Source organism: Herpailurus yagouaroundi, unplaced genomic scaffold, assembly GCF_014898765.1.
Source record: "Herpailurus yagouaroundi ecotype Mexico unplaced genomic scaffold, PumYag 202, whole genome shotgun sequence".
In the NCBI taxonomy this organism is placed as follows: domain Eukaryota; kingdom Metazoa; phylum Chordata; class Mammalia; order Carnivora; family Felidae; genus Herpailurus; species Herpailurus yagouaroundi.
Genome location: NW_024412433.1, coordinates 8,152,692 through 8,173,954, shown reverse-complemented (window position 1 = coordinate 8,173,954; position 21,263 = coordinate 8,152,692). Strand labels below are relative to the sequence as shown.

General features: G+C 56.7%; 1 long non-coding RNA gene across 1 annotated transcript; it reads left to right on the top strand.

The window, feature by feature from the left end:
- Positions 1-377: 377 nt before the first annotated feature.
- LOC121014437 (uncharacterized) lies at positions 378-2,010 on the top strand. Its single transcript, XR_005783215.1, has 2 exons — positions 378-1,085; positions 1,371-2,010. It is a non-coding gene; the product is annotated as an uncharacterized LOC121014437 (long non-coding RNA).
- Positions 2,011-21,263: the final 19,253 nt, after the last annotated feature.

Sequence of the window (21,263 nt, the reverse complement as noted above, 5' to 3'; positions counted from 1 at the left end):
CAATTTGAAGTAGCAAGTTGCAAACTACTGTAGTAATTTGCGGAGATGTCGGCCTTTTCTTTTTTTTTACAACACATTCCAAACCTTTATAAAGAGCTACATCGGTCAACTCCCGCGCTGAAGCGCGCGGACCGAGCAAAGAATCTGGAGAGAAGGCCTCTAGCTTTCCCAGAGGCGAGTCGTTCCCTCCGCACCCGGATAAAAGCACCCACTTCCGCCATTAGGGCGCGCGACGGAAAATGGAGGCTCCAGGCCCTCCCCGCGGCGGCCGGGAGTTCGGCGCCTGCGCCCTGCCGGCCCGCTCCGCCCCACCCCAGCTCGCGAGGCCGTTACGGCCGTTGAAGGAGGACGAGGGGAGGGGAAGGAGCGCCGCCCAACGCCCCACCCGGCGCCCCAGCGCGCGGTTCCGGCGAGCCCGGCTCCGGCCCCGGTAGTCCGCTCCAGGCCGCTCCGGACCGCTAACCGCTCCGTAGGTGCTGGCCGCGCTCCGTGCTTTCCCTCCAGCCCTTTGTGTCCCGGCGCGCGTCGGAGGGAACGCGGGAACGCGCGCCGTGCCGTGCGCCTGCGCAAGGGGGCGGGACGGCGCGCCTTGCCAGGAGTCGTGAGTGGGCGCTGTTCCGGGTCGCCCCGTCCCGCCCCGCCCCCAACCGCCATTTCGTGCTCCGGCGCGCGCGGACTCCGCGTGATGGACGCCCGGAAGCAGGGACAACAAAGGCCCCTGCGCAAGGGCCGCCCGGTCTGCTGATCTTTCCGCTGCTCGCGGGGCGAAGATGGCGCCCAGACCCTACAGCTGTGCCCGAGTTTGGGTCGAATGGGCGCCTCTACTTTCTCTGGACTAGGCCTGAGAGTTGGCCCAAGGGGCATGCAGGACCTCGTGTGTGCACAACCCTGGGGTGTGCCTCTTTCCACGTGTGTACAACCTCGGGACAGTGCACTCGTCCCAGTATACGTAGACTTGTGTTTGCACCATCCGATATGCACGAACCGGTGGGTTTCCACGTTTTCCTCTGTGCACGATCTCAAGGATTTGCTTTTCACACGAGTGTGCGCACACTTGTGTTTGCACCGAATGGCTGTCCACAGAGGTACGGGTGTGTACGGATTCCTGTTCGCACGAACCTGAGACGTGCACAGGTGCATGGATGCATGAGTCTGGTATATGCACCAACTTGTGTTTGCCCTGGGACGTGTGCAGACCCATTAGTGCAAGCTCGGCCTCCCGCAGTCAGGAGCACCCTCAAAAACTATGGTGTTTCTGGACTGTTTTGGATTCTTTAGCCCTTGCTGAGTTTACATGCGAAGAATAAACACCTGCCTGCTACTCTATGCTATTCTTAAGCTTTCTTTTAATCTTTCTTCTTTCCTTCCAGCTCATTGGGCGTCTCCCACTTTGCATTGGGGCCACGCAGTGACAGCGATGGGTAGCTAGTGAAAGAAACACAAAGAAATGGGCAGTTACGGGCAACACGGTGAAGTTGGGAAGGAGTCCCCTGGCCCGAAAGATTTGAAAAACCTTTTTGGAGAAAGCATGAGCCAAGGCCAGGGCCTGGCTACAGAGGGAATCAGGGGTCAAGTCCCAATTTCCTGTTCAGGCCTGAGAAGTTTTTTCTAGAAGGCATTTAAACAGGAGATGCCACCAAATTCCTTTTGAGACTATGGGGTTGAAGGAGAAGAGGCGGGTGATAGGAGGGTATGTGGTAAAGAGGACTGTTTGTGGGGCCCAAGGAACAAGAGAGTGGGAACAGGCTCAGAAGGAAAGTGGCCTCCCCAGGGAAGGAATGGGGTATGAAAACAGGATGGGGGACTATGGTCTCGCCAGCTGTTTACACCTCCTGGTGTTTCAGGCTCTTCTGTGTTGAGCACACTCCTCTCTCTGGGGGAGAGACAAAGACTTAAGCCCCAGGGCTGACCTTTACTGGCTGGGTGCCTGGGCAAGCACCTATGTCAGTGGAGAAGTCTGCAGGCACAGAGCAAGAATAACCCAGAATAAACATGGGATGTTAGCATTTATGCTGGACTGACTTTAGAAGTTCCTTGTCTGACCCTCTTTGTCCTGTTATCAAAGAACCACCTCTTCAGCATACATTTCATATGGTTATGAATATTTTCTTGTTATGCTTGCTATTCGTAGGTATATTTTATGGGCATAAAAATACATCAACTCTAACATGCCTCTACATTCCCATTGAGAACCCCTCTACGACAAACCCCAATATGTTATCATTTGAATGTGTCTCATGATGGAGGACACTTCACAGGACAGCCTTTTTGGGGAAGCATAAAAAATTTATCCTTATGAGCCCCAGATCTTTAGGATATGAAATGAAGGTCCGCACGTGCATGTGTGTGTGTGTGTGCGCGCCCCAAAAGATAATTTTCTGAGCATATGCTGTGTGTTAGGCTTGTGTTAAGGCTAGGCATATAGCAGTGAAGGGGAACAAAATATACTACCCCAAAATATGCCTCTTTAGCATAACGATTATTTTAGGCTGGTTAGTTTTCAGAGACTGCAAACACAGGGGAAGCTCTGAAAACTGAGTAGAAGTTACCCTTTTGTAAGAAACATTTACATTTATAAGGGAAATCTCCATTTCTAAGGGTGACTCCTTCACAGTACGGAGAAGAGGAGGATGACTCTAAATCTTTAGAAACTCTTATCAATGGAGAAGACAAGGACTTAAATCTACCTTACACTTTTTTATTGTGCTTTGCTGGTAACTTCCTATAATTGATCCCTACCCCCAGCATCTTTTGTCTTTAGCTGAAAATGGTATCTAAGATGATGGGTTTGGCCATTGGGTATTTTATTCAATTACGCATGTATGCTTTTGTTTGTTTTTCTCTTGTTAATCTCTCTTGTATCAGTTTAATTATTAGGCCAGCCAAAGAAACTAGAAGGGAAGAAGGGAAAACTTCATCACCCCTGCAGCAGCCAAACACTTCCTGCCTCTAGGAGCTTATAGACCCAAATTGCAGGACACTAGGGTCCAAGAGCAAAATAGCTTCGTCACACCTGATATGATGCTGAAAGTCTATGCAATGTGGATTACAGCCCGCTGGGCTGCCCCTGTGCCTCTGGGATTAAAACTCTAGGGATGAGGGGCGCCTGGATGGCTCAGTCGGTTAAGCGTCCGACTTCAGCTCAGGTCACGATCTCGCGGTCCGTGAGTTCGAGTCCCGCGTCAGGCTCTGGGCTGATGGCTCAGAGCCTGGAGCCTGCTTCAGATTCTGTGTCTCCCTCTCTCTCTGCCCCTCCCCCGTTCATGCTCTGTCTCTCTCTGTCCCAAAAATAAATAAACGTTTAAAAAAAAAATTAAAAAAAAAAACAACTCTAGGGATGGGACACCTAGGTGGCTCAGTCTGTTAAGTGTCCTACTCTTGATATCAGCTCAGGTCATGGTTGTGGGATTGAGACCCATGTCGGGCTCTAAGCTGAGCGCGGAACCTGCTTGGGATTCTCTCTCCCTCTTTCTCTGCCCTTCCCCCACTAGAGCATACGCTCACACGCTCTATCTCTCTCTCTCTCAAAATAAGTAAAAAATTGGGGCGCCTGGGTGGCTCAGTTGGTTAAGTGTCCAACTTCAGCTCAGGTCATGATCTCATAGTTTGTGAGTTCAAGTCCCATGTCAGGCTCTGTGCTGACAGCTCAGAGACTGGAGCCTGCTTCAGATTTTGTGTCTCCCTCTCTCTCTGCCCCTTCCCCACTCATGCTCTGTCTCTGTCTTAAAAAAGTAATAATAATAAAATAAAAATAAGTAAAAAATAATAAAATATTAAAAAATAATAAAACAACTCACAGACCTGGCTAGCTTAGTCTGCAGAGCATGAGACTCTTGTTCTCGGAGCTGTGGGTTCGAGCTCCACGTTGGATGTAGAGAGTGCTTCAAAATAAAATCTTTGGGAAAAAGAAAAACTGGGGAGCTGTGAAGGTGCAGACTGGATGGGTGCACAACCCCTGCTACCCTACCATGGGGGGTGACCTTGCCAAACATAACCTCCCTCTCCCATATGCATTCCACAGTTGCCCCAGTCCTGGGCATGGTCCATAGTCCTTGCTACTGGGGTTAGGGAGAACTGACCTCCTGATCAGCAGCACCAGGCACTTTATGCAGAAAAAACCACTAGGGACCTTCCTCACAAGGGCACTGTGGGCTGTCTTTAGGGGTGGGAGCAATCCTGCCGAGCCCTCTTGTCAGCCACTTCTGGGCAGCCCTGCCTGCCTGGGAGGTGGGGCCTTGGGGATAAATGGCTGCTGTAACAGTGTCACTCAGGCAAGGGTGACATGCCACCACTTTAATCCACCAGCAGGGCTGGCCACAGGCTGGCACCTCCTAGGAAACCAAGCCTGAGATCTGATCTAAATCAAATCCAGGTAACCTGGAAGGAGGTGAGGTGGGCCCACCCCCTCCTGCTGAACTGGCTGGTTGTACTGGATCACCGCTCCGCATTTCACACTTTTTCCAAAGGCCAAGGATCTGGGTGATATCATCCTCCCTGAACGGCTCTTTATGGAGTATGCTCCAGAGTCACGCTTCCCGGTCCCCCAGTCCCTGAGCAGAGGACCAGAACTGCCCCCTCTAAATGCTGGGCTGGGCGTGGGATCCGGCCCAGGAAACACCTGGTGGGGAATTCGTCTAGCTCCCAAAAGTAAACCACAGAGACCTTGAAGGCACCGCCCTTGGGCACCTTCTTACCTCCAAGGGTCACATTTAAGTGTGTGTGTGGGGGGGGGGGGGGATCCCTGGAGAAATGAGGCCGTTTGTAGAAGAATAAATACCAACTTGTGCCTGCCCACTTCTTGCAGAGGTCTGTGGGCTTGTTCGGGGCCTGTGTAAATAATTTAATGGAAAACTCCAGAAGGGAGACAGTCCACGTGAGCCTGACCTTTGCCTGCCAGCAGGCAGGTTATAATATGTTTCTCCTCTAAGGAGTGACTGGGACTCAGGATGCCTCGGTCCCAATCCAGAGAAATAAGACACTGCTCTGGACTCCCGGAGAGGGACAGTTGGCCGAGTGTGCCCGCTTCTAATGGGCGGGAGGGATTTCTTCAGGGGGGACCATCCCTCCGGGCCCGGGTCACACATCCCAGAGTCTGAGATGGCAAAGCCAGGGAGGGCCCTGGTGGTCCCGGACGCGTCCCGTCCTCTCCCCCACCCCCATCCCCCGCAGGGCAGCCCGGGTCCCAGCCTTCCGCAGGGGGCTTGGGGCAGGAGAAGGCTTCCGGCCGATCCCACCCAGCCCGGCAGGGCGTCCCCCTCGGGCGGCAGGGCCGGCCGACCCCGCGAGCCGCCCTCCCAGTCCGCCTCCCCGGGCCGCGGGCGGCTCCTCCTCGGTGCACCCGCCCCTGCCCGGCCCGTCCAGGAGGCGGCGAGCGGGGAGGAGGGGAGGCGGGGAGAGGGGGCGGGAGCGAGCGGGCCGCTGCCCGGAGGCCGCGCCGCCCAGGCGCAAACATTTCCTTATGTGGTGGCTCCGCGGGCCAGGGCGGCGCCCGAGGGGCTGCTGGGGACGGCGGGCACGCCCGGGGCCTCGCGGCCACCCTGGCTCACTGGCACGGCCGCCGCTGCGCGCGGGAACCTGGCCTCCTCTGATGGACAAAACCAAGGGGAAAGGCCCCCTGCCCTGTTCTCTGTCCCCCTGCCCGTGTCGCACGTTCCCCTAGAAGGAAGTGGTCACTGTTTGTCGGCCAGAACCCTCCCGCTCGCCGACTTCCCCTCTGCGTTTGTGGGGAAAGTAGCCCTGAGATCTGGAGTTCAAGGCGGAGACCTCTCAGGTCTGGGCGAGGAAGGGGCGAGGGGTGGGCTGCCTGGCCGGCTGCTGGGTCCCCTCGCCTGGTCCACCGCCCTGGCGCCTCCTTGGTCCATCTGCACAATGGGGCACCCTCATTTGCCTCGGGAGCTATATTTGGCCGTGGAGGGATAACAGGGTGACTCATGGGAGGGATGGCCCAGGGGCGGGAAGGCCCAGGGGCGGGAAGTGGATGAGAGGCATCGCAGAATGCCTGCTGCCTTCTGTTTCAGGGGGGCTTCAGGCTCCGAGCCTCCAAGAACGCTCCGCATCAAAACGTGGGCCCCACGGGCTGCCTTCTGGCTGCAGGGGCAGGCCTCCAGAGCCTGATTAGGGCACCCCGGCCCTGACACAATCCCCACCCGAGGTTCTGAGCTGTCTGCCTTGACCCTCTGAACTGTCCTGGATTCTGAGGCCAGTATCTGTGCCAATTACAGCCTTTGAGCAAACTTTAATGTCTGATAGGGCAGGTTCCCTATGGGATATTTTTTAAGTGGGGCTTTCAGCAAGAAGCTTGCCACCCTAGTGAATCTCTAGTGGGTCTAATTTCAGGGAGTATAATTTGACGCTGCATCTCAGGGATATGTCTGGTCCTGGAGGCCTTGGCATGCAGCACCACCCCCAACAGGCTGAAGGAGAAAAAACTCTGCTTGGCTCCCAGCCCTCCTCTCCAGCTTCCCCGTGACTCCCATCCCTCCTTCTGCAGCCCCTAGATTCCTGGCTCCCTGGGGTCTGCCTCTGAGTCACGGGGCACTCATGCCCAAGCTGCCTTCCCCAACACCAGAAAATCATTTCCAGCCTCAGACCCCCCCCCCTCACCACTGCCCCAGGCCACTCACCCATCCTTGTTCAGTGTGACAGAAGGATTCAAGACCCCCAGTTAGAAAACCACTCTTCTATAGGATATAAGATTCCAGAAGCTGAAGTAAAGAATCCTGTCAGTGAGAGATCAATGGCCATCCTTGCCCATCCATGGATAGACTCTTTTCACACTGGGGAGAAGCCCCCCAAGGAATCTGAAAAAGAAGATGGGGAAATGGACAGTCAAAAGCCTGAGATACTATAATCCATACACAGATAAAATGGCCAAATCTTCGAGTCAGAAATGATCTTTTTTTTAATGTTTATTTGAGAGAGAGAAAAAGAGAGAGAGAGTGTGCACGCATGCACAAGCAGGGCAGGGGCAGAGAGAGAGGGAGACAGAGGATCTGAAGTGGGCTTTCGGGGCTCCAACTCATGAACCGTGAGATCATGACTTGAGTTCATGACCTCAGCTGAAGTCAGACCTTAATCGATTGAGCCACCCAGGCCACCCCAAGTTAGAAGTGATCTTAGCAGTCGTCTCTGTCACCTCAACACTTAAAGCAGACATCTCCCCTACTTTGTTCCTGGATTACTTCCAGTGGCAGGGAATGTACTTCTTCTGTGTGTTATGTCTTCAATAGAATTGAAATCTGCTTTCTTTAATGTCTGTCTTCATGGTCCCGGTCTGTGTGACCGTGTGTTCTAAGAAGGCAGGCTCCCAGGGTCCCAGAGCATCATGGTGTTCAGTGAATGTGTTGTCAGAATGAATGATGAAATAATACTGAATGCTCACTGAAGTGTCATCTGCTCTGGGCTAAGCCACACCAGCTTTCCCCACCATTCCGTGTATGACACTGTTTCCAGAACACTCTTCATCCTTCCCACCTGGCTACCACATCCAGTGTTTCTTGCAAGCAGTAGTGTGTTCTGTGTTCCAACCTGTGCAGCCTGACCCTGTGAGGCCTTATTGCTAGTGTCCCCTGTGGCTGTGTCTCTCTCAAAGGTCACAGCTTTTACTTTCACAGTTTTAGCAAAGGGGAGGGCTCCTTGCTGCATATGAAAATAGTGTCATGGCCTGGGATGCAAACCAGCATCTCAGGAGGCCAGGTTAGGCAATAGGCAGCCCAAGTCCTGCTGGATGGTACCTGTTTACGGGGCCAAGACCCTGGTTGTGGGCAAAGAAGATGCCAGAGTGTGCCCTTTGCTCAGCAAGCAAAACCTGGCTTTGGGGCTCTCACCAGGACCCCAAGCTAAGACCAGTTATCAGGTAATTGTCAGGTACTTGACCACAGTTATGGGAGCTCCTTAAGGTCTCAGGTCTTCTGGATACTGTGGCTCAGTCTTGCCCCTTCACAAAGCTGAATAGGTGCAGGGTGGCTGTGAACACACAGCTGGGGATTATTATATGTTTGTTGGCTGACTCCTGGATGAATAGGAGACAGGGAGCGACCCTATGCCGGGTCTACACTTTGGACATCCGCGCCACCCCCACCCCCCATCTCCTCTGCAGTTTGGGGCCAGGGCAAACTCACACCTCCTGCCATCAGTTTGTGGATCTGACAAAGGGTGGTAAAATGAGGCCCTGGCCCTGAGGCTGCCTCAGGGGGACTGAGAGTCTAGCTGGGATCAGGCCTGCCCTGAACCTGCAGACTAAAGGCAGGTAGCAGGTGGAGTTCCCCAAGTTCCCCTAGGAAGGGACCGGGGACCTCTGCCCACAGAGGTTTTTCTCCCCTAGAGGGACTTTATGCTACAGAGTGCCCACCCTCTGAAATGCCAGCCAGGGAGGGCCCAGGCATCATTCCAGGTGGTCGTGTGCCTGGCAGTGCAATGGTGGGAGCTCAGGCAGAGCCAGGCCAGTGGAGGAGGGGCCCGAGGTGGGGGAGGGGCCTTGCTCCTGCTCTATCCCATTGCAGGATCATTGTTTGACAGAGAGGAAACCCCAGAAACCAACAAGGTCAGTGCAGGGCAACTGAAAGGAAGATAAAATTCCCCCGAGTCTCAGAAGGAAAGGAAGGCTCAAGAGAGGCCTGCATGACGGTGACTTTCCTGGTTCCTGTGTGCTGCAGGCTCTCAACTCCGTCCTGGTGGAGGGCAGGGAGGGCACTGGGGCACTGGCTCAATCTAGCTCCAACAGGACGCCAGCTTGGCCCCCATACCACAGGGCTCACTGGGGTGGCCCAGATGTGCCAAGGAGAGCGGAACCCACGCCCAGACCCCACCCTCACATTCGCTGCCCTCCACCCAGCTCTTACCTTCACTCTACCACCACCTTCCCCACTGTGCTGGCTCTGAGTGGGGGGCAAGTGCCTTCATCCCTGCTCCTGTACTTACGCTCAGGCTCACACCCTCAGGTCTGAGGGCCCTGAGAGAGCTCCCTGAACCCCCTCTGGTCTAAGGGTCTAAGACAGGCTGCACGTGTAGGGAAAGAGCCTAGATGGATTCTCAGGGGCAGGGTTGAGGTCCAGCTCTGACCCTAGCTGGCTGGATGACTTGGGACAGCTCACTGTGCTCATTGGCCCTCAGTCCTAAGATCCCAGCTATGCTGGCCAAAGGGTAATTGTTCTGATTCTCAGAGAGTAGACCATAGGAGTCTTTCCTAGGTGGGAAGGAGGAGGGAGGAGAAGGTCAAGGCCAGAACCTGGGTGTGAAATGGCAAACAAGAATTCAATATGTAAATCCGTCGGTGCTTGTTCCTGCTCTTCAGACAAGGCCCAGTGAGACCCAGATGCTCTAAAGAGTGCCTGTGGCCTGGCCTCTGGGTGTCCTCACAGAGAGCAGTGGGCTGGGCACCTGGGGGGCATGGTGGCATTCAGGTGCTGGGGACAGGGCCCTGGCTGGAAGCCAGCCCTCCTCTGCCTGAGCCCAGGGCCCTTGGTCCTGTCCAATGAAAGGCACAGAATTCTGCCCCTCTGAGGCCACTTGTCCCACAGATTGTTGGTGGCATGCTCCCCTCCCCAGGCTCAGGACGGAATGTCTTTCAGTCTGGGGCTGAGTTGGCCCTGTGGGTCTGGTGGCTGATGTGGCAAAGACCTTTGAGGAGCTGCCTGGCCACCCACTATAACAGGGACAGCTGTGGCTTTGGCCAGGGGTCTCTGTAAGCCAGGCCCCCCCAAGGCTCTTTCTTGCATGAAATATCTTGGGATAAGAGGGTGCCAAGCTTGGGATCCTGCTTCAAAGGATGGCAAGTACTCAAATGATACTGATCAGGGTGACACCAGCCCTGGGGGGAGGGGTGGCTATTTCCTGAGGCTGCTGGCCAGGCTAGCAGCTGGGCCACTGGGGCCCTGGGGAGACCCAGATGTTGTCTCTTTTCAGCTCACTGCTTCCCAAAATGGGAGGGGGGACACTGGGGAGGCCACAAGGAGGAGCCAAGGGGCCCCCAGGGTTTACTGAGGAGCCGTCAGGGAGGGGTGGGGGCATCTGTCCCCCAGGTTGCAGGCTTCAGGGGAGCAGAATGGGCCATAAGGAGGGGCTTACCAGCACCACCCTACAGGGCCACCTTCCAGGCCTCACTCCTCCAGAAGCCGGCTCCAGGGGTCCTTGGGGGGGGCCAAGTGGATAGAGGAAGAGATGGGAGTTTGGTAGGGAGGGGGACATGAGGCCAGGAAAAGAGGGTCAGTCCCAAGGGAAGATGGGAGGGTCTACCCCCCCAGGTCTCTCTCTCTGCCCACCTGCTAGAGGGCACCAAAAACACCTTAGACCTAGACCACCTGGCAGTGTCAGGCCCTGGACAAAGACAGAAGGTCCCCATTTTACTGAAACTCTTGTTTTTCATCAAAATCAGTGAGCCTCAGTTCTTGAGCGTCCTAAGGGTCCGCCTGCAAGGGGGAGCTGGGTGAGAGCCTCAGGAAGGAGGCAAAGGAGACAGGTTACAGATCTGGGTGACTCTGGGCACTGGCCACCTCCCCGGACTCTCACATCTGATCCCCAACCCCCAGCCCTGAGCCAGCTGGAAAGCCCCACTCCCTCCTCTCTACTCCTCCCTCTTCTTGGCTCCCATTCCCTACCAGCCAAGTCCCAGAGAAGAGAGCCCCTCCTGCCTGGGCATCCTACTTCCTGCCTCCGTCACCTGCCAACAGCTCAGATTGCTATCCCCCATGAGGAAGCAGAGGTGGCTCCGGCCACTGTGCTGGCTCCCACCCTGCCCCACCCCTGGTCCTGGGCACCTGACTCCAGTTGATAGTCAGTGTTGGCTCCTTCCCATCAACACAGAAGCTACCAAGTCGCTCCATGTTAACCCGAGTACCCTGAGCCCACCTCCCTCTGGGCTCCCTTTCCTCACAGCCACACTCTTGACAGAGATGACCACACCCGGCAGTACTTCCTCCTCCTCTCCTCCTTCCTCAGCCCATGGCCACCCTGAAACCACTCAAAGGCTAGTCTCTGCAGCGCCGTGTCTGGTTTGCTGACCTCCTTCTTCTGCTCCCACCAGTGTCCACCTCTCTGGCCCTTCTTGCAGCTGTCTCTGACAACCTGGGTCTCAGTGCCAGAGTCTTCCAGAAGTGGCAGAGGGTGGGGAGGGGAAGGAGGGGAATCAGACATCCTGGGTTCAAAGAGGCCTCACTGCCTCCCAGCTGGGTGACCTGGGGCAAGTTCTGTCTCCCTCTGTGCCTCAGTCTCCTCACCTGGCAAGGGGGTAGGGCCGCATGGAATGACCTCTCGGGACCTGTGAGGATTTGGGAGCACGTGACCTCCCTCAGTGAGGGCTGACGCCAGCAGTGCTGTTCAGAGGAGCCAGAGGGAGCACCGGTTCCGCGCTCTGCCTGGTGGCCCCCGGCACAGTGACAGGGGGCCAAATCACTAAGCAGGAGGTTCACAGAGGGCTTCTCAGGGCTTCAGGTGGTTTGGCTGACTTGGGAATCCCAGTGATTTGAGAAGCCAAACACACACACACACACACACACACACACACACACACACGTGCATTACTCTTCCTGAGCTTAGGGTGGGAACATTTTGAGGGACTCAGTCACTTGCACAGAATTCCATGTTGTCTCCACAGCACGGCTCCCAAGGAGGCCAAATGCCCCCAGCACACCCTGCCCTGGCCATCTCTACTCAGAACCCAGACGCCCCAGGGGCCTAAGGGGTGGAGGCTGGCAACAGACGGGTTAACTCCCGGCCTGGCTCCTGGAAGAGATGCTTCTTAGGGGGAATTGACACCCCACTCCACTCTTCCAGCTTTTCTCTGGCCCCCTGAGCAGCCGGCACCCCTCCCCTTTCCACACATCCCCCTCCACTCCCTCTTTTCTGAAAGTGACAGAGGGCTCCCCCAGGTGGCCGAATGCGCCAAGATTAGAAGCTGGGCAGTCTGCAAGGACTCGCTTCAGACATTTTACTCCTTTAGCCCCATAAATACATCGGCCTGGTCAGACCAGGGGCTCCAGTTTGAGGGTGGGAAAATTAGGTCTCCCACATGTGTGTTCCTGTGTATATGACACAAGTGATGTGTGCAGTCCCCGTTTGTAAAGGATTCTCGTCCAGACTGTGGGCAACTGCTTGCAGCCATTCTGAACACTGCAGGGCCTGGCCCAACACTTTGCCTTGTGCCATGGGTCACAGGACAGAGAGACATGGGGACAGGAAGCAGAGCACAGAGGCCCAGTCAGAAGCCAAAAACCTACCAGCGCCAGTAATCACCCCCATTTATCACCTACCATGCCCCAGACTTTCTTTTTTTTTTTTTAATTAAAAAATTTTTTTTTAATGTTTATCTTTATTTTTGAGACAGAGAAAGACAGAGCATAAGCGGGGGAAGGGCAGAGAGAGAGGGAGACACAGAATCAGAAGCAGGCTCCAGGATCTGAGCTGTCAGCACAGAGCCCGACACAGGGCTCGAACTCATCAACTGCGAGATCATGACCTGAGCTGAAGTCGGATGCTCAACAGACTGAGCCACCTAGGCTCCCCACCCTCCCACCTGCCAGGCTTTCTATTCTTCATTTCCTTTACTTGCCACAACTGCCTAAGGAAATAGGCATTATTATTATCATCATTGAGCAAATGAGGAACCCGAGGCCCGATGAAGTCAAATCCCTTGTCTAAAAGTACACAGCTAGGGCCAACCTGAATCTGAACCCAAGTATGTCTGACTCCAAATCCCTTGCTCTTACACAAGCCTGCCTATGCATAGGAAGCTAATCTGGCAAAATATCTAAGAGCGACACAGGTAGACCCATGAGATGCTCATGATGGCGATGTACACAGCTGGTGGCCAGCAGAAGCAAGCGGAACTATGACAGGCCAGCTATACAAGTACAGTGAATACTGAATTGGTATGTACGTGTGAGAGAGGGAGGAGTAAACCAGCTCCCCTCCAAGGTGGAACACGGGCCCAGCGATGCCTGAGACCTGTCGATGTGTGCAAAAAGACTCCGAGTTTGGGTATTGGTCTTTCTGGAACACGGAAACCTGGACACCATGGAGCTCACTAAGATCTAGAAAGTTCCAGTAATAGGCTAGAGCCCACTCTCAGCTCACTGGCAGGCTGAGGCACACAGTGTGCTCAACCTAGATGGGGCCCAGTGATAGCCACACAAAAGCAAGGGACATATACATGCATTCGGGCTTGGACACCTGAGCCCGCCCCCCCCCCCCCACATACATACATCTGAAAAAAGAAACTGCTGCCGCCATGTGTAGACACACTTGACCTCTTGGGTGCATAGTCCAGCTCCTATTGACAAATACACACACACACAGAACTCTCAGAGAGAAGAGGAAAAAAGGTCTAGCTGGCCAGGGGGCTGAAAATCCCTGCAGCCGCATAGACACCTGGGGCCTAAACCCTGGGATTAACCGTGGGTTGCAGCAGAGTCTGTCCTCAAACAGCCTCCTCCCACCTTCCCAGGCGTTGAACCGGTCTTCTGCCCTCCCATTTTAAAGGTTGGGCCAGGTCCTCGAATGCCGAGGTTGGCCACATGGGGGCGCATGAGCACTGACTAATCCCCTCAACGCAGCCTCCTCCCCAAACCCTTATTCACTGATTGCTAAATATGTAATAAGTACACATTCTTTGCTAGGTGATAGGGCGCAGAGAGGGGAGAGGGGAGGGGGAAGGTGGTTACGGCAAAGGAAGAGGCACTTACCTATGCTTCAGTGGACTGGAGGTTAAATGGGCAAAGGTGTTGGCAGGAGGGGCTGGGTCAAAAATAACAGCTAGAATGTACTGAGCACGACCAGCCGGGCTCCAAGTTCTTCTAGATTTTGACATGCACTAGCTCATGTAATCCACAACTATATGAACTCGGCTTTCCCATTATTCTACTTTTATTGTGGGTATCGTGGGCATTGTGGGTGCAGTAGGGCAAGCATGGTAGTCACCTCATAGAGTTGCTACAAGGCTTAAATGGGTAAGTATGATTATGCGTAAAGCACTTGGAACACTGCCCAGTTGTCATCCCCAGTTGTTGGGAACACATCCCCATTTTACACATTGGGAAACCAAGGCACAGCTAACAAGGAATGGCCTCAAGATTAAATCATGAGCCGGCTGGTTGCAGAGTATGGGCTTACCCAGTTACTGGACCCCCTGGTAGGTCCAATCAGGGGATCCTGGAGGCAGCAGGGAGCCACTAGAGAACTTTAGTAGGGAAACAAGACTTAGTTTGCTTTGCACGCTGGCTATAGAAGGGGCAGCCTGGTGGCAGGGTGATACTGGTCAGGTGGAGGCTGTCCCATGGTCCCAGCTGTGACTAGGATAGCAGTGGAGGCGCAGAAAGAAGACATTAGAGAGACATTAAAGAAGCAGCCTGGAGGGTCTCGGTGACCAATTTCAAACCAGCGCTGGGGGAGTGAGGGAGTGGAGAGCAGTGGATGGGAAAGCAGATTTGGGAGAGGATAGGGGTGTGTGGGGCATCTCAAGGGAGAAGTCTATAGGCCCCTGGCCTGCCCTCTGGTCTTGACCTGGGAGAGGACTTGATACCCTTAGGGCTGAACATAAAAAACAACCACCACCCCTAGATCCCTCTGCCCCATCTTTCCTGGAGAGCCTGGGGATGGCATGAGGCCAGGTACCCTAAACTCAGGCTCTCTTCTGTTCAGAGTCTAGGGGGCTCTGGGCTCCAGGGGAATGGCACCAGGCTGTTGTCTGCCATCCAACTTGGCACCTCGGTCCTTGCTCCCAGGGCAGGACAGGAGAGTTTCACCCACCCTCTCTGGCTGCCCTACTGTCCGGCATGGGACAGGATGATAACATCCCCTCCTTTCCCACACACACTTCCAGGCTTCAGTCTCACAAAGCGACGGGATCTCATTTAATCCTCACAACAACCTGACAGTGGATCCTTTCTTATTACCTGCAGGCGCCACTTGAGAGATGAGGAGCTTGCCCTAGCTTCACGTAGCCTGTGCCTCGACTGGCCCTCTGCTGCAACTCTTGGGCTCCTACCCCCTCCACTCCCAGCACCCCTGGTTCTTGGTGGCCATCTTGGGGCGATGGAGGCCGCTACAGCCCACAGCTTAGGTCTCCGTGCAGAGCGGAGAATGGGGCTGAGAGAGCGGCACGGTTTGGAGTCACCAGTGCTCCGGGGGAAGACAAGGGTCCAGCGTCAGTCTCAGCTAGGGGAACCAGAAGAGGAGGGAAACCAGGTGGGTAGGGGAGAGCCTTCCAAGGGTGGGGGTGGAGTGGGACGTGTCTAGGCAGGCAAGTGGGGACAAAGAGGTTGCCAGGTGTGCAGCCAGCCCCAGCCGCCGGCCCAGATTCAAACCGGAGCCGAGGCTGTGATTGGTGGCCCGAGTCCCTCGCCCCACCCCTTCTCTCTCACCTCCCAGGCAGCTGGGCAAGAGGGATGGGATTGAGAAGGCCCCTCATCACGTAAATAAATTCTTAAGCTCGAAGCGTGGCCTGGCTGGCAGTGAACTCAATTAACTTCCTCTCCTACCCCAAGCCCTGCCAGGACCCTGTCTGGCATTCTGGCGCCGCCATCAGCCCCAGTGACTCCCGAAGCCGCCAGGTTTGGGTAGCCCGGGCCTCAGGTCATCCAACCACCCCTTTTCTGGGCCGTCCTCCAGCCCGCGCCCTCCTCCACTCCTTTCACCCCTGGCCAGTCCTCTCTGGGTGTCTCCTGTTCTCTGACCCCCTCTCCCAGTCTAGCCACGAGGCCCGGGCCAGGCTCCCGCAACGGGCGGCTTCCTGGGCCCTACCGCCTTTCTAGGTGGGCAACCTGGCCCTCCAGTGCCGGGGAACCGTGCCCTTCCGGCCTCCCCGCGGGGCGTGCGGGCGAGGCCCCTCTGCCTGGGCCCCTGGGGACCCGCGCGCGGCTGGGCCGGGGGCGGGGCTGAGGGCAGTGGGTGCACAGGTTGTCGGGCTGCGCGGAGTGCCAGCCTATGGGGGCTGGGCGGGAATCCGACTCCGGCCTGCGCCCCGCCCCCCGGCGCAGATGGCGGGGGCGCGGGGCGGGTCCCGGGCGGCCGAACGGGGCTCCGGTTTCGGCCGCGAGGGGAGGGGCGGGTGCGAGGGGCCCGCTGGGGCCGCGGCCAATCACCGCCGGGCCGGGACAGTTTTCTGCCCCCCCCCCCCACCCCCAGTCACCAATCACGGCCCGGCCTGGCCACCCCCGCCCCGCCGCGTCCTTTGTTCCCGCTCTCCCCGGCGGCCCCCGGCGCGGCCCCGGCCGCCCGGCTCCAGGCCTCCAGCCCTGCGACTTCCGGCCCGCGCGGACCGGGCTGTGTGCATGCGCCCGTGTGCTCGGTGTGTGCGCGCGCGTCTGTGCAGCACCCCCCCCCCCCGGGACACTGCGCGCCCAGCCGCCAGGCACAGGCCTGCCGGTGTCCTTGCACACCCGTGTGCCCCAGGGACCCCCAGAGGCCCTGACCAAAGCCCCAGTAAAGCTCTTTGGAGAGGCTGAACTTTGACCGTGGGCAGGGGCAACGAGTGAGCACCAGGACCTGGGCAGCGGTCCAGCCCATGCTGCACCTTTCCTTTCTGGGCCCTGGTTTTCCTCACACTCTCACGCGTCCTTACTTTTGCTCGGCCCACCTGCCTGCTTGCTGCCTCAGATACATCCACCTGATGAGCTCGGAGCCTTCTTTTCAGGTTTAACTCGGGGGTTACGTTCTCAATGTTTATTTATTTTTGGGACAGAGAGAGACAGAGCATGAACAGGGGAGGGGCAGAGAGAGGGAGACACAGAATCGGAAACAGGCTCCAGGCTCCGAGCCATCAGCCCAGAGCCCGACGCGGGGCTCGAACTCACGGAGCGCGAGATCGTGACCTGGCTGAAGTCGGACGCTTAACCGACTGCGCCACCCAGGCGCCCTTCGGGGGTTACGTTCTCTGTTCTCTGTGGCGCTCCTGGGAGTCGCTGGTGCCTCCGGTGTCCCCCCCCCCCCATCCAGCACGTGGTCCCCTCTGGTCTGGGTTTGTGGCATATGCAACAGCGACGCTCCAAGGGACTCAGACTCAGTAACCCCAGCGCTTGGCAGAGCATGGTGCTCCGTGCATGTCTACTCAAGGGACAGCAACAAGCTGTCATCCTAAATACTTCCAGAGTCACACAGCACCGTCAGGCCTAATAATGTTGGTTCCACTTGAGACTGAGGCTTGTTATTTCAAGCCTGTTGTAAGGATAAAAGTACCAAAATCTTTGAAAAATAGAGTGCGCCCCTGGTAAGGAGCCCTGGCACCCGCTCAGGCCACAGTCCCTGCCATACCATGGACTTGCCCTCCCAGAGCCCTTGGCACTTACAAGTTCCCAAATCCAGTGGGTTTTCCTCTTGCCCCCCCCCCCCCCCCCCCGCTGCCCCTCCTCACAGTGCCCTCCCTTGACCTCTGAGCCTTCTATTCAGGACTCCATCCTCAACTGCCTTCTCCCCTTATTCCCTCCACCACCCCCCACCACCATCATCATCATCATCTTCTTCCCCTTCCCCTGCCCCTTCTCCTTCTCCTTCTTCCCTTCCTTCTTCTCCTTCTCCTTCTCCTTCTTCTCCTTTTTAAAAAATAAAATAGGCTCCAAGCCCAATGTGGGGCTTGAACTCACAACCTGGAGATCAAGAGTGGCATGTTCTACCAACTGAGCCGGCCAGGCACCCCTATTCCCTCCATCTTCTGTGAGCTCATCCACCCCCAGACCTGCACCTGCCCTGCCACAACCAGTCTGCTGGCTCCCCTGGAAACCTCCACCTGGATACCCCTCAAGCATCTCAAACCTAGTTTGTCTCAAACTCAAGGTCCTAACCCTGCCACACCTGCTCCTAGATCTGTATCACCATTGCCCACGCCAGAGACTTGGGTGTCATCCCCACCCCTCTTGCACACCATCTACTGTGACCAAGTCTGCGCTTCCAGATCTGGCTGCCCTGTTGCCCTAGGGCCAGTACCTTGACCCGAGCTCTTGTACTTTTTGCTTGTTCTCTGCCTCCACAGTCTGCGGGGCCTGCTGCTGGCAAAGTTCCTTCCCCCATTGTCCTCAGCACCTAGTCCCAACTCCTGGCTGTAACTCCCAACTCCTGCTGCCTTCGCATCTCTGCCCCAGGTACACAGAATTACTTCAGTTGAAGCCCTTGACACAAGTTAGAAGGTTGGGGGTGGGTCCACATTCCCAGGGCTCCCCAATTGAAGCGATGCCAGGCACAGTAGGACACTTAGGTCTAGGGGGTAGACTGGCTCAGCAAACAGGCTCTGCAAACAGGCACACCTGGGTCTGGGTCCTGGCTCTGCACTTGCCCACTTTGTGACTTTGCTCTGTCACTCATCCTTTCTGGCGCTCGTGTCACGACCCAGATGAGTTTAATATTGCCTCTTTGAGGGGCTAGAGGAGAACTTAGGACCAGGGCCAAGACTGGCCAGGGGCTGCCTCCCCTCCCAGGTAACCCCCAGAGCCCCAGCTTCTAAATCACCTGGAGGGAGAGGCAGGGCCTGAGATGGGAAAGCCATTTGGGAGGCACTGGGGAGGAGGGAAGGGGCAGGGGGGAGGGGAGGCTGACAAAAGAGACCAGCTGCTGTTTGCACACAAACCCCAAGTTGATAATGAGTGGAGGGGCGGGGGGCGGGGCGGAGAAATGTCTTGGCAGGAGCCTCTGCCAGCTGAAGAGTCTGCCCAGAATCATTGTGCCCCTCCCTCCGCCACCCCCCACCCTGTGCCTTCACCGCTCACACCCAGCTGTACATCTGCTCCTGGGACTGCAACAGGGGAGGGCAGGAAGGACCCAGTCTTGGTCATCCGGCCCCTTCAGCCCAAGGCTCAAATCCTCCCCCTCAGGCCACACACATCCTGACAACAGCCCCAGGGAAGCCCACAGGAAAGGCCGGAGCCTAATAGAGCCCAAGGGCGTCCGAGGACTTGGAGCTGGCCCAGACTATCAGTCTCTGAGCGTCTAGTCAACATGAAGGCCCTTGGAGTAGCTCTGAGTGCCTGGAACTCTGGGGAAGAGAGGAACCTCCCAAACATGAGGCCTAGAAGAGTCCTCCGGCCCTGGGGCCTACCCCACAGGGCAGAGCAGCAGACAGAGGCTGTGGGGGAAAGCCAAGAGGCTCCCCTCGGCCCCTTGGCCTCCGGTTATGCCAGGAAGAGCCCTGGGTGGCCCATCAGAGAGGATGCATATAAACAAGGAAGACCAGACAGGACCCCGGGTGTCTGGAGTGGAACCCCCGCCACCGTTTGGTCACCCACGCCTGGACCTTTGTGGAAGAGGTTCCTCTCCTGTGGCCCCAGGGCCATGTTCTGTCTGTGCCCATCCCCCCGCCCCCAGGGTCTGGCTGGCCTGTTGGCATCTTCCCTGGGCAGAGAGTTGCCCATGGCCGCGGCCGCTCCTGCCATGTGGGCTGTGGGTGCAGCTGACAGGCTGTGCCCGTACAGGAGTGTGTGCTCCTGCTGCTGCCGTGTGCCAGCCTAGCAACCGCCCCCAGGGGCAGGGAGAGGCAGCGCCAGGAGGGGATGGCAGCTCTCGTGCGCTCCCCTCCGCCTGCTGCCTCCTCTTTTCCCTTGATGTTTGAGCTCCCTGCCAACACCTGCTCCAGAAGAGGGTCAGCCTGCCTACGACACAGGCTCCAAGGACAGAGGCAGGACCATGGCAAACTGCACATCTCAGAGCCTGGGGCTTCTGTGGGCTGGTCCTCAAGCAGCCTGGGGCTGAGCTTTGCAGGGAGCAGCAGGGAGGAAACCTCAGCAGTAGGGCCATAAGCTCTGGGCCAGAGCATGGTGGTGGGGAGACTGTCCCTTTCACTTTTAGCAGCCTATCTCTCCCTCTCCCAAGGCCCGAATGGGACTGAGTACGGTGGGAAGGAAGAGAGGGCGGTCCAAGGAAGCAGGAGAGCTGAGCAAAGGGGTGCAGAATGAGAGGGGCACAGGAGTAGAGGTTCACAGTGAGGAGGAAGTATGTGGTCTGGTGACAGACGGGCCTTGAATGCCAAGGTGACAGGAATTTATCTGAAATCTATGGGAGCCACGGAAGATGCTGAGCAAGGAAGATGGAGTGGAGGACAAGGGCAGTGGCGAGCCCACGGCCACAGTCCACGGGGAGGCAGTGAGGTGTGTTTGGATGCGGGACAGCAGTGGCCTGTTGTGGGGATAACACCAGGGGTCCCGGGGTCACACAGATCTGGGTTCCAGCCTTGACCTCGAGCCTCTCTGGGCTCAGCTCCCTCAACTGTAATTTGAGGGCAACACGAGAGTTCCCTCTCGTGGGTCTGCTGGGAGGGTTGGATGATGTGATGCACGCAGGAACTCTCCTGAAAAGTGCACTATCGTCACTAGTGGGAAAAAGAGTGGTTTGAACGGGGGCTCAGGCTCCTGAGTCACAGGGCAGCCTCCGTGTGGTCCGAGGCGTTCACTGTTGTGCACTTCCCTTCCCGGTGAGCGGGGGCAGCAGTGGTGTATGCAGTGAGAATGTTGGTGGGCTCCCGAGGGGGGTCCTGCACAGCAATGGCTGTGCAGCTGGGGTCCAGAAACACAGGATGTGTCCCTGAGCCCAAGCTCAGCCTGAGCCGGCACGTGGGTGGGCAAGAAGGAGGCTGTTGGAGCAGTGGCCTGCAGAGACAAACCACTTTGAGGGGCTCCAGGGCTCCCATACAAGGCCTGAGTGCCACGTAGGAAAAGGCAGGGTGCGGGCAGCACCCCACAAGGTTGTACGCAGTGAATGGAGCTTGACATAAAAAGGGCCATTGGAGGGACCCCTGGGTGGCTGAGTTGGTTAAGCGGTGGGCTCTTCATTTTGGCTCAGGTCCTGATTTCACTGTTTGTGGGATTTAGCCCCATGTCCAGCTCTGTGCTGACAGCGTGGAGCCTGCTTGGGACCCTCTCTCTCCTTCTCTCTCTGCCCCTTCCCCGCTCCTGCTCACTTGCTCACTCTCTTTCTCTCTCTCTCTCTCTCTCAAAATAAATAAACTTTTTTTTTTTAAAGACCATTGGAGTGTAGAAAAATAAAGCTGCGTTTCTCCCATACATGGGCATGTGTGCACACGTGCCCATTGTCTTGAGCCCGCATAAGTGTGTGTTCAGGGAGATTTTCCTTCAGCTTGATTTCATGAGCTATAGGACCAGCCTCCGGAGGGGGCTTCAGGATGGAGAATGCCCACTTAAGACCCTGAGGCCAGTGCCGAACGGGCCAGCCTGGTGCCACCCTGAGAGGGGACCGGGCTGGCTGGGGCCCAAGGCCTTACCCAGCCTACCCTCCCAGGCCCAGGCCACAGAGGAGGCATTGATGGCAAAAGAGGCGCCCAGAGGCCACTGCAG